Genomic DNA, 16,171 nt, shown 5'->3' on the forward strand with positions numbered 1-16,171 from the left:
CTGTGTAGCCCTGGCTGTCCTGGAACTCACTTTGTAGACCAGGCTGGCCTCGAACTCAGAAATCTGCCTGCCTCTGCCTCCCGAGTGCTGGGATCTAAGGAGTGCACCACCACACCCGGCCGTAAACTTATTTTCTTGTGGTGAATTGTTCCATGGTGGCAGTTTTAGTAAATGAACTTGAAAAATGTCTAATTGTTTTGCCATTTTACATATTTTTCAGTCTGGTACCATAAACCATGGGATCCCCCTTCATACAATCCCTATCAAAATCCAGTAATGGCTGTGCAGGTGACATGGGCCTTTAATCCCACTTGGGAGGCAGAGGCAGGCACATCCCTATGAGTTTGGGCAAGCCAGGCCTACATAGCTGGTTGCAGTCGGCCATGTCTCAAAAAAGACCCTGTCTCAAAAATCAATAACAAATAAACAAGCAAAAATCTAATGATAGTTTGATAGAAGTAGGAATAAAAATCCATCTAAAAAATTCATATGGAATCATAAAGGATCCTGCAAAATTAAAATGATTGTTAAAAACAAAGCCAAAGGATTTGCACTTGTTGATTTCAAAACTTTCTACAAAGTTGTAGTAATTAAAATTGTGAAGTTAGCATAGGAATAAACATAAGTAAAACTCTTGTGAATTGCTGGTTGAATATAAACTTCTACAACCACCTTCCCTAGAGCAGCGGCAAGCTAGGTGTGGAACACACACCAGAGGTGCCAGATGTCAAGAGGCAGAGGCAGAAGGATAGCAAGTTCAAAGCCAGCCTAGACTAAAATTTACCAAGACTATCTCCAAAACAAAAATGGAGTTAAAAAGAAAAAAAACAAAAAAACAAAAATGGAGTTAAATGAAATGTATTTTTTTTTAAAGAAGAAAAAAATATGGTGTTACTAAAAAAAAAGAAAAAAAAAAACTCTAATCATAGGATCACCACAGGACCTAGCATTTCCACTTCTAGTGAGACCCTGTCCCCAGTAAATAGAAAAAGAGGAGGGATGGAAGTTACACTACACCTACCCAGAGAAGGATCAAATGTGAGCAAAGAAAAGGTCATATATTTTTTTCATTAATTTATTCACTTTATATCCCAATCGTAATCCCCCCCACCACCTTCCCAGACCCACCCTCACAAATCCCTCCTCCCATTACTCGCTTCTCTTGGGTACTGCCCTTTCCTGGGATATCAAGTCACAGTAGGACTAAGCATATCCTCTCTCACAGAGGCCATCCATGGCAGCCCAGTTAGGGGAAGAGGATCCAGTGACAGGCAACAGAGTCAGAGACAGCCCCTCTCCAATTGTTAGGGGACTCACATGAAGGCCAAGCTACATATCTGCTACAAATGTGAAGGGGCTTAGGTCCAGCCCCTGCATGCTCTTTGGGTGGTGGTTCAGTCTCTGGGAGCCTCCATGGACCCAGGTTAGTTGTCTCTGTAGGTCTTCTTGTGGTGTCCTTGACCCCTCTGGCTCCCTCAATCCTATCCCCCACTCATCCACAGGACTCCCAGAACTCCACCTGATGCTTGGCTGTGGGTCTCTGCATCTGTTCCCATCCGCTGCCGGGTGAAGCCTTTCAAGAGACAGTTATGCTAGCCTCCTGTCTGCATTTTTAGGACAAGACAACACGCAGTGAGCAATTGAGAAGACAGAGCCGTAGCTGCATTTGAGTCAGGGAAAGGGTAGCACTGCCAAGGAGAAGGAGACAAGGCTCAGACTTGTCTCACAGGCTGCAGACATCTGTCTCAGAACCAGAATGTCAATGCTGCAGCACCAAAGTGAGTGTTATTAAAGAAAAAAAAATACACTGAGGACTTGTACCTCAGCTGATCCCTTCATGGCTAAACATACCCTAGGAAGATGTTTCTTGAAGCTCTACCAAAACATTCTCATTGAAGATTCTTCAAGAGATAAGAGAAAAGAAGGAGGTTCCCATGATATATGATACCAGGCAAATCAATGTGTAAAATGTTGAGACAAATAGGTCTTGAAAGGGATTTCATTAACTTTGTTGTTGTGTTGGGAGTGAGACATATTGCCATTTAACCATATTCTATCTTCTAACCTGTGAACATGGGGTTTCTTTCCTTTTATTTGTGTCTTTGATTTTTCTCAACAGTGTTTTGTGATTTTCAGCGTACAACTCTTTAACGTCATGGCTGAAGTTTATTCCTAGAAATATTCTTTCTGATGCTGCTGTAAAGATACTGCTTTCTTTCCCTTTTTGTTGTGTTTCCTTTTTTTTTGGAGACATTTTGTGTGTGTGTGTGTGTGTGTGTGTGTGTGTGTGTGTGTGTGTGTGTAGTCCTGTCTGTCCTAGAACCCACTCTGTAGAACCAGCTGGTCTCAAACTCAGAGACCCACATGCCTCTGCCTCTATCTCCTAGTGAGTGAGCCACTTAGCAGGGCTTCCAAGTCATTGTTTTCCCAATTCTTTCCAAATTCCTTGTTGTTAGTCTATAGGTACACAGGTGATTTTATGTGTTGATTAGTTTTTAACCTTTCAAGATTATTGAATTTATTAATTCCACAGGAGATTATGCATGTGGGAAGTGGGTAGGGATGGCATGTGATCTTTAGGATCTAGTATATCATATCCTGTCATGTATGAATACTTTTCTATTTATAATTTGGATGCTGTTTATTTGTTTTGTCTATTACACTGACTAGAACTTCCCTTCCTATGTAGAAAAGGCAGTTGTGACCATCCTTTTTTTGTTACTATCTTATATCTCTGGATGACATACTGTGAGCTTTTCACGTATGCCTTCATTATATTGTGATGTCTGTTTTCATTCCTAGTTTTATTGAACATTTTTATTTTGAAAAGATGAAAAATGTAATTAAATGATGTTTCTTGCATTAGGATGATCAGATGTTTTCCCCTGGGAGTTATAAAGTTAGCACCTGGTGATAGGAAAGCTAGAAAAATATACAAATTTTAAATTTGGGCCTGAGTCAAATAATAGGAGGAGAGTACTCTTTCAACTTAAGATGCACTCACACACACAAACTCATACAATCTGCAGCTAACATTATACATGATAATAAAATACGAAATGCTTTTCATTTTATGTGTGTGTGTGTGTGTGTGTGTGTGTGTGTGTGTGTGTGTAAGTATATGTAGAGGCTAGAGAACAATCTTGGGTATCATTCTCAGAACACTGGCTGCCCCTACACAACTAAAAATGGTGTAGGCAGTTACCACGTCCTGTGCATGACTCCAGGGATAGTCCTGACTGTGGCGGTGAAACAATGAAGAAAAGACAGACAGATGGAGACATGTGCTCATGGAAAAGCTGGGATTGGATGCTCTCTGACAGAGATACTGCAATACCTCGTAAGCTTAGGATGTTTATTATATGGAGTTTAACAGACATGGGTTATTGCAGGCAACTGAACAAGGATATGGGGCTGTTACATACAGATAAACAAGGAGGCAGAGTTTATGGTATACAGCTGCACCAAGGAGACTGGTTTAGCTAATCTAGATAGGAGCAGTCTCTGGGGGGACAGTTTCCAGGCTGTAAATATCCTAGGGTAGGAGAAGCTATGGTGGATATTTTCCGCTCACACTGTCCACACTAGCCCCTGGACCCCTGAGGAAGACTTTGCCGTTCCTCTGAATCCTAGGCTATAGGAGCCTTGACATGACTGTGCCCATGGCAACAGCAAACTTCACTCAGGACTTAACTTACTCAGGGCTTCCCCAAACCTCTATAGTAAGTTCTCACGTCTGCAACAAGGCATAGAAAGAGAATGAGAGACAAAAAAACAAATCAGAGAGGAAAATATGTCCAAGTAGTGAGACAAGACAATTAATTGCTTTAGTAGAAGATTCAAGAATCTACAATAGAGGACTGGAGAGATGGCTCAGCAGTTAAGAGCACTGACTGCTCTTCCGAAGGTCCTGAGTTCAATTCCCAGCAACCACATGGTGGATCACAACCACCCGTAAATAGATCTAGTGCCCTCTTCTGGAGTGTCTGAAGACAGCTACAGTGTACTTACATATAATAAATAAATCTTTAAAAAAAAAAAAAAAAGAATCTATAATAGAGCAATAAATGAGTGTGTTCAATAACAGAATATTTTACAGAAATAATAAAAGGACATTGAAAGTGTAACCATATAGGATGGGTGTGGTGGCATACGCCTTTAATTCTAGCACCAGGAAGGCAAAGCCAGACAAATCTCTGTGAGTTTCAAGCTAGCCTGATCTACAGATCGAATTCCAGGAGAGCCAGGGGCTACACAGAGAAACCGTTTCTTGAAAATCCAAAAAGAAAAGAAAAGAAAGAAGGAAGGAAGGAAGGAAGAAGGAAAGAGAGAGGGAGGGAGGGGGAAGACAGAGAGAGAGAGAGAGAGAGAGAGATCACTGTATGTGCATTAGGAGCAGGGCATGCTGCTTTGACATGCTCAGTGAGGACTAATTGGTCAATGCTGAGAATCAGTAATGTTGAATGCTCATCCTTAAATGAGACATTTGTAACTCCACCGAGACTCAAGACTCAAGAAAGTCTCGGTGTNGCTACACAGAGAAACCGTTTCTTGAAAATCCAAAAAGAAAAGAAAAGAAAGAAGGAAGGAAGGAAGGAAGAAGGAAAGAGAGAGGGAGGGAGGGGAGAGAGAGAGAGAGAGAGAGAGAGAGAGAGAGAGAGAGAGAGAGAACAGACAGACAGATATAACCATATAGCATAACAGAGATGAATAACTGGTCAATGCTGAGAATCAGTAATGTTGAATGCTCATCCTTAAATGAGACATTTGTAACTCCACCGAGACTCAAGACTCAAGAAAGTCTCGGTGTGGAAGAGTGGGAGAGAAGAAAGTACAGGCCAGACAAGGGATGGGAGCTATGCTGTAAAATGTTGTCCTTGGATGTGACGTGGCCACAGCATTCATGAACTCACTGAAGCTTTGGTTATCTGCACAAGATCAAGCCAACAAAATCAGCCAACAGTCATTCCATCAGGAAGCATTATTTGGACTCAGTGGGTCACTAAGGGAAAAAGGAGGACAAGAAGGCAGAAGGGAGACATCTAGTGCTGCTCAGTGGGAGTGGAGGGAAGGGGTTTGTGGTAGACAGGGTCAAGATACATTGTTTGCACATACACAGCTTTCTGGGATTTTTTTTGGGGGGGGGCGGAGTTCAAGACAGAGTTTCTCTGTATAGCCCCGGCTGTCCTGGAACTCACTTTATAGACCAGGCTGGCCTCGAACTCAGAAAAAGGAATGGAGAAATGTAACGAAAATATAATGTAAAAATAAACAAAATAAAACAAGAAAAAATGTGTATGTGGTGGCATGTTCCTGTAATCTCAACACTCAGGAGGCTGAGGCAGGTATATCCCTTATCACTTCAAAGCCAGGTTAGTTTATATACAGTAAGTTCCAGGCTATCCAGGGCTACACTACATATATACATATACATATATATATATATATGTGTGTGTGTGTATATGTATATGTATATGTGTGTGTAATATGTATGGATATGGATATATGTATGTGTGTGCATGTGTGTATATGTGTATTTGTGCATGTGTTACAAACTGATGGATCTTCAGGGCTTAGAGCAGTGGATTTGTCTTCAAGAGAGTGATCTGCAGTTGTATAGGATCCTAGTTCATTTCCCAGCAAGTGACTCACAAGTGCATAGTGCCTCAGTTCCCCTGGGTGTGTTATCCTTTTCTGGCCTTTGTGTGTGTGGCTATTAACCGCTGGGCCATCTCACCAGCCATCTAGTATTTCAATAATAGACTGATGTGTTCAGTTTTGTCACTTTGCTTTTTAAAATGATGCAGATAAATTCACATGCCAATAGAAAGTGATCAAAATCATAAAAAGCAGATAAAACATCAGTCTTACAATTAATCAGCTTTGACCTTTTCCCTAGATTCTGAGATGAGTTTTCAGTTCAGTACTACAACAAAGCACCACAAGGTGGCGACAGGACTCTAAAATTACTTTTTAAAAGTAGACTTGGAAAAGATCTGATACTGCCCTGATGAAAGTAAAAGTTTAATATCCCTTTCAGCATTTATGGATAAGTCCTAATGCTTGTTCTGGCCAGTTTTTGCAAGGCATAACCCTTGTTTAGATAAATAACACTGCAATAAATAAATAAAGAGAAACATTGTGAGTGAATTCAATGTCTGTCGCTTGGGTTCTAGCAGACCTCAGTACTACCTTTGAAGCTCTTTGTTCTCTCTATGTCTCTGTTGTGACCTCTAGCCCCTGACCCCTGCCAACAAAATGTCATAATATAGAGCTAGAGAGTGGTTCGGCAGTTAAGAATGCTTATTGTTCCTGCAGAATTTGGTTCTCAGCACTTATATAGAAGCTCACAATCTCCAGTAACTAACTACAGCTCCAGAGAATCCAACCCATAAATTCCTGCATGCGGGCTGGAGAGATGGCTCAGCAGTTAAGAGCACTGACTGCTCTTCCAGAGGTCCTGAGTTCAATTCCCAGCAACCACATGGTGGTTCACAACCATCTGTAATAAGATCTGATGCCCCCTCTTCAGGTGTGTCTGAAGATAGTTGTAGTGTACTCATATACCTAAAATAAATAAACAAATTAAAAAAGAATGTATTAAAAAAAAATTCCTGCATGCAAGTGGTACACAAAAACTCATGCAGGCGTCCGATGAAGGGTATATGGGAGGGTTTGAAGGAAAGAAAAGGAGGGGAAAATGATGTAATTATAACTTCAATAAATAAATAATTTAAAAATAAATCTTAAAAAGAACTTCATAAACCAAGGAAGGCATTGTGTAATGCAATGATAAGGGAGTAGATTCCAGGGCCTTTTTGCTTGGATTGAATTATAGCCCATAAATTACAGTGTGGTATTCAGTAAAATACTCACTTTTGTGTCTCACTTTCTCTTTCTGTAAAACAGAGATTGTAGTAGTGCCCCTTATACTATATTATTCTCAAGATTAGGTGATTCCAAAAGTGTAAATGTATTAAGAACAATCCTAGATTGTACATGAGATGTAAAATTTTGTGGAATTAAAACTAGTTTTAGTTTAGTTTAGTTTAGTTTTGTTTTGTTTTCCTAGTCATGATGGAGATACCTGAATTTGATCTATTAACCAGATGAGTGAACTGCTGAGGATTTTCCCATGATTAAAAAACAAATTTTAGGGCTGGGTACAGTGTCTTTAATCCCTGCTCTCCCTTTAATCCCCAGATCTCAGCAGGCAGATCTCAACTGTGGGTTGTCCTGAAGCTGTTTGTATTCTGATGTTAATTCCGATTCCTCCAGAGAAGTTGCCCCACCCCCAAGAGCAGGGGGTCGATTTCTTAGGTGATCCCTGTGAACCTTCTCCCCATTCCAACTGGTCAATAAAGGCTGGAGGGGACTGGGGGGGATTCTAACTGTTCAATAAAGGCTGGAGGGGACTGGGGGGGATTCTAACTGGTCAATAAAGGCTGGAGGGGACTGGGGGGGGGGCCACGGGAGGGTTTTGAGAGTAGGAGCAGGTAGAGAGGGGAAGGAGAGAGGGGAAGGAGAGAGGACCAAAAGAAAAAAGAGGAAAAAGCCATGATAGGACAGAACCACATGGACGAGAAAAAAAACCACAAGTCATAGGGCTCTCATAGCTGAGAAATAAGTTAATATAGTATTAGACATGCCCAATTAAGCTTATAGCTTAAAATAATTATAATACAGTATATAACTTATAATAACTAGATTGCACGTTTATATGGGCTTATTGGGGTTGGAAATTCCAACAATAGATCTCTGTTGAGTTTGAGATGTATCGCCTGGTCTATACATCAAGTTCTAGGCTAGGTAATGGTAAGACTCTGTCTTAAGAAAAAAATAGCCGAGGGTCAGTGAGATAGCTCATTGGGTGAAGTAAGGCACTTGCAGCCAGTCTTGACAATGACCTGAATTCAGTCCCTAGGACCTACATGGTGGAAGGAGAGAACCCACTCCCTCAAAATGTTCTCTGACATCTTATACATGTACTATGGCACTTTTTTTAATATAAAAAAATAATAATAAGCTCAGGGATTGAGGAAATAGCTTAGTAAAGTGCTTGCCCTGCAAACCTGAGGATCTGAGTTTGACCCTAGGCTTATATAAAAAGGCACCATATCTGGTGCTTGTGATGGTTTGTATCTGCTCAGCCGAAGGAAGGCGTGGCCCTGTTCAAGTAGGTGTGGCCTTTTTGGAGTAGGCAGGCATTGTGGGTGTGGGCTATAAGAACTTCACCCTAGTTGCCTGGAAGCTAGTATTCTGCTAGCAGCCTTTAGATGAAAGATGTAGAACTCTCAGCTCCTCCAGAACCATGCCTGCCTGTTTGCTGCCATGTTCCTGCCTTGATGATAATGGACTGAACCTCTGAACCTGTAAGCCAGCCCCAGATAAATGTTGTTGTCCTTATAAGAGTTGTCCTGGGGCGGGGGGTTGAGGGGGGGGAAGGGCTGCCTCAGTGGTTAAGAGCACTGACTACTCTACCAGAGATACGAAGTTCAATTCCCAGCCACCACATGGTGGTTCACAACCATCTGTAATGGGATCGGGTGCCCTTTTCTAGAGTGTCTGAAGACAGCTACAGTGTACTCATATAAATAACATTTAAAATAAATAAATCTTTTTAAAAAGAAAGAAAGGAAGGAAGGAAGGAAGGAAGAAAGAAAGAAAGAACCGGGCGGTGGTGGCACACGCCTTTAATCCTAGCACTTGGGAGGCAGAGGCAGGTCTTGTCTTTGCTCTGCCCAGCTTCTCTTCTTGCATCCAGTTAGGCCCCCATCTTATAACTTCTCTATAGCAGTGCCTGAAAGTATGGGAAAGGACCATATTTTTTTTAAATGTCAGTCCAGACAAATGTATGCATGCTAGTATGTATTTATGCACTTGTATGTGAGTGCATGTGATATGTTGATGACAGATAACAACTTTTACTATTATTTCTTTGGAGTTGTTGACCATGCTTTTTGAGACAGTCTCTCACTGGCCTGTGATTTGCCTGTTTGTTTTTTTTAAAGATTTATTATTATATGTAAGTACACATTGTAGCTGTCTTCAGACACACAAGAAGAGGCATCAGATCTCATTATGGGTGGTTGTTGGGATTTGAACTCATGACCTTCGGAAGAGCAGTCAGTGCTCTTAACCGCTGAGCCATCTCTCCATCCCAGTGACTTTTAGGCTAGGCTGGCTGACTAGAAAATCCAGGGGATCTACTTGTCTTTGCCTCCACAGTGCTGAGTGCTGGCATTACAAGTGCATGCTACTATATCTAGCCTTTATTTATTTATGTACTTATTTATTTTTTTCCAAAGGCACTGGAGATTGAAGTCAAGTCCTCAAGTTTGAACGGCAAACACTCAGAGCTATCTCCTCAGCCCACCAACCAATATTTTTATAAAATACAGTAAAAATAATATTCTAGGAAAAGCCCAGACACAAAACTTCTCTGTCAAGGCAATATAAAGGTTTCTGAATGTTTGCACTTAGCCCAATGCATACTGAGGTAAAAGTACTGACTTCTTCGTCCATTGCATGCTCAGTGCCTAGCATTTTGCCTGGTATTCAGGTCCAAGGGTTTGTTCAGTGACACTACTACCAGTCCAAGGATTTTTAAAAAATATTCATTTATTTATTTTTATTTTATGTGTATAAGTACACTGTAGCTGTACAGATGGTTGTGAGCCACCATGTGTTGCTAAGATTTGAACTCAGGACCTTTGGAAGAGCAGTCAGTGCTCATAACCGCTGAGCCATCTCTCCAGCCCTTAAATAGCTATTTAAGGCTTCAATTTTTAGGCTCAGTTCCTAGCCACACATTTACTACATCAGGCCAGATACATTGCCAGAAGACCCTGTTACACTAGTCTGCCTCGTAGAACGAGTGCACCCTTAATCAATAGTAAACTTGAGTGCCACTTCTGTTTCTTTGAAATGGGCTTTTCCCTGTTTATTTCCTGAATGACTTCAGTTTTGCTCTCAGTCTCAGGGCATTGCTAGGTCAGAAGGAGCCGTTTACCAATCTTTTGTTCCTAGTGTGACGCCTATAAACCAATTCATTTATTGAATTGTACTTGCCTATGTCCAAGCTAAGCAGGAGGGACTATGCCCCTTTCTTAATTTAGCTTTGCAAAAATGTTAACTTTTAGAGCCAAGCAAAGCTAGTGATTGACCTAGGTTCATGTTACTCTGTGGGCACTAAAGACATTCTGTGTAGCCTTTCACATACAGAGGCTTGGAGTGAAGCTTGTTCTTTCCTGCAAGGGTTAAATGTCAGAAGTCACTAATTATAAAATTCAGGATGTTTTCTGATTATGTCAATGAAGATCCTGATATACACAACGATATGCATCATCTTCAATCAGAATTCTAGAAGTAGGGTGAGCTTCAGACCAGTAAAGGCCTGCAGTGGCTCAGCGATATTGTTTTGTTCATTCTTTTTTTCAGATAGTCTCTGTGGAGGCTTCAGCATTAGGTTGGCTGTTTGTAACCGCAACTTAGTTGTGGCTATAGAGATATATAGCCAGTGGTATGGGGGACAGAATCTTCTTTTGTGGTGTTTTGGGACTATTGAGTTTCAACTCAAGTCAGCTTAAGCAAAATGGGAGTTGATTGACACATGGAACAGAAAAAGACATGGGGATTCTGGCTTTTGGCATATGCTGTGGAACACTGTCCTCTGGCCATGACCACCACCCTCTGGAACTGTCATCAGGAGCTGAGATTACCAAAGGAGACCTGAACAGGACTGAGCCCTCAAGCTTTCTGTCACTAGAGGTGCTCACGAGGCCAAGCACTTTCCCAAGGATTTATGGACAGTTTCTAGGACAGAGGAGACCCATCCTCTCCTCAAGAGTAACAGCTAAGGGTTGTTGAGGAGAAGGGTTCACAAAGAGTGCGTGCATGTGTGCTTGTAGTAGTAGTAGAGATATTTTTTACTCCCTAATTAAACTTATTGTCTCACCAAGCTAGACTTTACTTAGTGTAGTCATTCTCCTTGGTTTGTTGTTGGTTCCCTACCTAGGGTGAATAGATACATAGCTCCCCAGAAGTTCACACAACAGCATCATTGGCTCTAAGGTCTCCAGTGAAATCATTCAATCCCTCCTTTCCTCTATAGCTGGCTGCCTGCATTTGGTAATCAGAGGGTCATCCGAAGCCCAAGACTTACCGGCTTGGCACCCTCAGTGCAGAGAGAGTGGTATTCCTCAGCTCACTCTGATCACTCATAGATTTGCCTGCCTCTGCCTCCCCAGTGCTGGCACTAAAGGCATCACCCAGCCATCATCCAGTTATCTTCATTTTAAAGAGACTCTTCCTTATTGCAAATGTCTTTGGTTCTTTCAACATACTTATAATGGCTCCTGTGAGGTCTTTTCTAAAACCCAATACCTTGGCCTTCTTAACAGGTTTCTGCTGTCCTTTTCCTCTTCACGAGTCATATTTTATGTCTTCTTTACATAGCTTGTGATTTTTGTGGTTGAACATGTGACATCTGGGGAGATTCCTCCTCTCCCCGGGCTGTGCTTCTTCAGTGACCTGTCTGCACTGTTTGGTGAGGTCTGTGTTCTTTGTGATGGACAGTTCTTTGCACCTGTCTGTTACTCTGGAATAAACAGTGTTTTATCAGGTCTCTGATACGAGGCAGCTCTTAGCTTCAGTCAGTCTTGAGGTTTGTTGTTTCTGATCATGCCCCCAAGGCACCAATTTCTCAGTGGCCTGACTCAATTAAACTTCCTTATCTTTGCTTGGGTAGTTTTTGAGACCAGCCCCTGAAGTTTGTTTCTGTCCCCTGAAGCACCTGTCATTCTCTGTCCCAGGTAAACTTGCTGGCCTATGGCATAACTCATGGACACCGAAGCTGTCTGTTTCTTCCTCCAATTTCTCCAGATTTCTGAGACTTCTCTTAGGATCAAACTTCCTATATTTGTCTCTGAATGAAATCATTTTTCCTTTATTCCTCCTTGAAGACAGCTTGAATTCTCCATGTTTATGCCCTGCCCTTCCAGATGTCTCTGACCACTAATGCAGAGCTAGTATTGGTGATAGTGGCCCACTTTTAGGCTGACTGTCCTGGTATATTTAGTACTTTAGTATTGGTGGGTAACTTTTGATCTTTTCAGTTTGCCTTTCTGAAATCTGAGGGGGTTCTTTTGTCTGTTTGTTTTTAGTTAGAGAAACGGATGTTTGTTTTCTTGTTCTTTTTTCTTTCTTTTCTTTTCTTTCTTTCTTTCTTTCTTTCTTTCTTTCTTTCTTTCTTTCTTTCTTTCTTTTTGTTTGTTTTGTTTTGTTTTGTTTTGTTTTGTTTTGTTTTGTTTTTCGAGACAGGGTTTCTCTGTATAGCCCTGGCTGTCCTGGAACTCACTTTGTACACCAGGCTGGCCTCAAACTCAGAAATCCACCTGCCTCTGCCTCCTGAGTGCTGGGATTAAAGGCGTGTACCACCACGCCTGGCTTGATGTTTGTTTTCTTTTCTTTCTTTTTCTTTTTCTTCTCTGTGTAGCCCTGGCTGTCCTGGAACTCACTCTGTAGACCAGGCTGGCCTCGAACTCAGAAATTCGCCTGCCTCTGCCTCCCGAGTGCTGGGATTAAAGGCGTGTGCCACCACACCCAGCAATGTTTGTTTTCTAATAAGCTTATTCTGACTTTGCATGTAGAAGAACTGCTGAAGTCCACTGAGTGATTATTCCTGCTATTCAGTGTCTTGCACACTGGGAGCTGCAAACCAGTCTTCAGTTCAGTAGGGAACTGTGCAACAGGAGCAGAGGGTACCCCCTCATCTACAGACCTGTTGGCCACCTCATGTAAGGGTCCATGATTCACCAGAGAAGGATACCCTGGACTCAAACAGTATGTAAACGCAGAGTGTTTATGTTGTGTTTTATAAAAAGATAAGGAGAGAAGAATATGTTTGGTGGATGTGTAGTCAGTCAGGTCTGGGGGAATGGGTGCCTCTGCAGGCCCATGCTGAGGCATCCCTTCCCCCTGAGGGACCAGCCACAGGATGGTATAGTATAGNAGAGAGAGAGAGAGAGAGAAGAAGAAGAAGAAGAAGAAGAAGAAGAAGAAGAAGAAGAAGAAGAAGAAGAAGAAGAAGAAGAAGAAGAAGAAGAAGCCGGCCAAGAGAACAACGTGGGGGAGGGGGTTGTGGGAAGGGGATGGGGTGAGAGAAGGGACCGGGCAAGAGGACAGAGCAGGAGCAAGAAGTCAAGAGAGACAGGAGGGGGCAAGCAACCTCTTTTATAGAGAGTCAGGCAGACCTGGCTATTGCTAGGTAACTGTGGGGGTGGAGCCTAGACAAAATGCCAACAGTTTTATTCTGCAGAGGTCCAGCAAGCTGAGGTCTCCCATGCAAGACAGAGAGACAACCAAGTGAGTTTGTAGGCCTGATTTAAAGCACATTGGGCAATTCTGGGGTAAGTGGCCTCTATGTTAATCTGTTGGGCCCATCTCTATGGACATTTCATTACTAGGGTGTGGAGCCTAGAAACTTGCTTGGGATGTCTGGAAACTATTGCTGAAGAAATAGCTAAGGAAGTCTGGAAACTGCTGCTGACCCATTGTCCTTGTTTCAGGCCAGATGGCAGGGCGGCTTGTGAGGCCTGGACTTGCCCAGTTCTTGGAGACAGAGATTTAGGCCTAGACTCCTTGACTAACAATTTGAAGCCTGTCATGGAATCAGCCTGGCCTTCTCACTCAGTCTGAGTAGTCCATTCACCCTGAATTCCTCCTTGGTCACTGCCTTTCATCAGTAGCCTACTCCTCCCTTTTTAGTCTCTTTGGGGATCTCTATAGAAGTAGAGATCAGGCATGAACTCCCACAAGTGCTGACAGGAGACAGTGCTGCTCATGTGCAGGTCTTCCTGTACCAGCTTCCACCTCAACAGATGCCTGAGTTTTCACTGTCATAGAGGATAGCGATGTCCACAAGCACTGTCATAGAGTAGTAGTAGAGAAGTGCTCTTCCTACCACTGAGCTGCAGTGCCTAGCCTTCCATAATTTTTGAGACATGGACTCACACAATTATCTGGGCAGGCCTTTAACTAACTCTGTAATGCAGCACAGGGTCACTTTGAATATGTGTACTTCCAAAATACAGTGGTAAAGAATACACATTAACATTCCAAAAAGGAGGAAAGGGACCATAGTAAGGAAATACGGGACTAAAATAAGATGAAAAACCAGCTGGGCAAACTCCAAACTCTGTACCTTCATATCTAATGTCAAAATGCTCTCCAGGTCTCCAGTTCCTCTCAGCTTTATTGACTAAATCACACTTCTTTTTCTTGGGCTGGTTTCACTCTCTGTTAGCAGCTTTCCTGGGCATGTAACCCTGGCTCAGGCATAGGCATTGCCAAGGCAATCCAGGCTTCTGCTTCACACAATGGCATCTCTAGGCCCCTATGCGGGGCTAATTGAGAAGGGAGAGTCCATACCTTTTATCTTGTATCCTTGACTCTAAAACTAAAACCAAGTGGCAGAAGTTTCGCTGCTTGCTGAGGCTAGAACATGGTCTCCTCATTCAGTTACATTTTCATTAGTTTTCTGTTTTCAATGTTTTTTTTTTTCATTGCCTAAACTTGGCTGTTCTGAAACTCAGTCTATAGGCCAGGTTGGCCTTGAACTCAGAGATCTGTCTACTAGGCCCTGCCTTCCAAGTACTGGGATTAAAGGTGTGCACCCCACTACCCACCCCCACCACACCACACCTGGTCCTAAGCTTTTCTTTAATTCCTATTTACAAGTTGGAAGCTCTGTGCCTGGGATCTTGCTCTGAGGTCACCACTCTCTATTTCACCAAGCATCTGGCTCTTCTTTAATCTGTTTACGATTGATTCCTTTTGTATTTTTCCTAGGTCAGCTTTTCTCTTTTCTGCATAAGACTGACCACTAATAGCTACTTAACAGAGGCAATGCTAGATTGTTTTGGAATGTCCTCTGCTAAAGCTGTTGGTGCAGAATTCTTCAATTTAGCCTCAGGCAGATTTTTGGGCAGAAAACAGACACATTTTTCACCAAAATATCCTAAGAATGGTTTCTCGGGCACACACTCATACTCTTCCCTTGAGCCAAGTCCCACAGTTCAAATCTCCCTTAGCTCAACTGTCTTCTATGCTTATACTTATGTGGCCCATTAAGCCTCACTTAAAGTGTACAGTCACTTTCTTGTCCAAAGTCCCAATGTGTTCCATATTCCTTCAGGCATAAACATGGTCAGGCTAATCATAGCAATGCCTCAGTCCCTCGTCTTGGTACCTGTGCCTACCCCAACAAGAGTACACCTTCTAATAATGCCATTCCCTACGAGCCTGCGGGGGTCATTTTCATTCAAACCACTACAATACTTCATTCTCCAAAGTGGGCCTCTGTCTTGAATGCAGTATGTGAACTCCACGCAGGGTTGTCAATGCAGGAGACAGATAACAGGAGACAGATCACAATCCTGTAGAACAGATTAGTCTCATTTTATGCTTGAGGAAACTATGAATGTTATTTGAATTAGAATTTAAATAAATGTTTTTTTGCTTAATGGTTGATGTCATACCTTTGAATCATGATTTTAATGAAGATGATCCCTCATATTCAGATAAGAATATTTGTTTATGCAGTACCACTATATAGATACCCTAAAACTTGACAGTCTCTATCAACAGTGTACATTTTGTCATTCTTACTATTTTTGGTGGGTTGAATGTCTCCCATAGTCTTAGGCCTTTGAATAGTTGATCCTCATTTGCTGGTACTAATTGGGTAGGTTTGGAGATGTGGGAGGAGCCTCTGTGGGATGGACAGCCCAGCCCAGCTCCTGGGAAGGAGAATTCAGGGAAGGGGGTGGGGGTGGGGAAGGTGTATGAGCCTTACCTTGTAAGGGGTAGGGACTGAAGGATGCTAGCAGAACTTGGAGACCTGGTCCATTTTGATATGCTAAATAGGCACCTGAGCCCTTTGTCTTGGGTTTGGAGCTTAACCCCTCAGCATTTTTTTTTAAAGATTTATTTATTTATTATATGCAAGTGCAGTGTAGCTATCTTCAGACACTCCAGAAGAGGGTGTCAGATCTCATTATGGATGGTTGTGAGCCACCATGTGGTTGCTGGGATTTGAACTCAGGACCTTTTAAAGAGCAGTCAGTGCTCTTAACTGCTGAGCCATCTCACCAGCCCAACCCCTCAGCTT

Source organism: Mus pahari, chromosome 2 (genome assembly GCF_900095145.1).
Source record: "Mus pahari chromosome 2, PAHARI_EIJ_v1.1, whole genome shotgun sequence".
NCBI classification, from domain to species: Eukaryota; Metazoa; Chordata; class Mammalia; order Rodentia; family Muridae; genus Mus; species Mus pahari.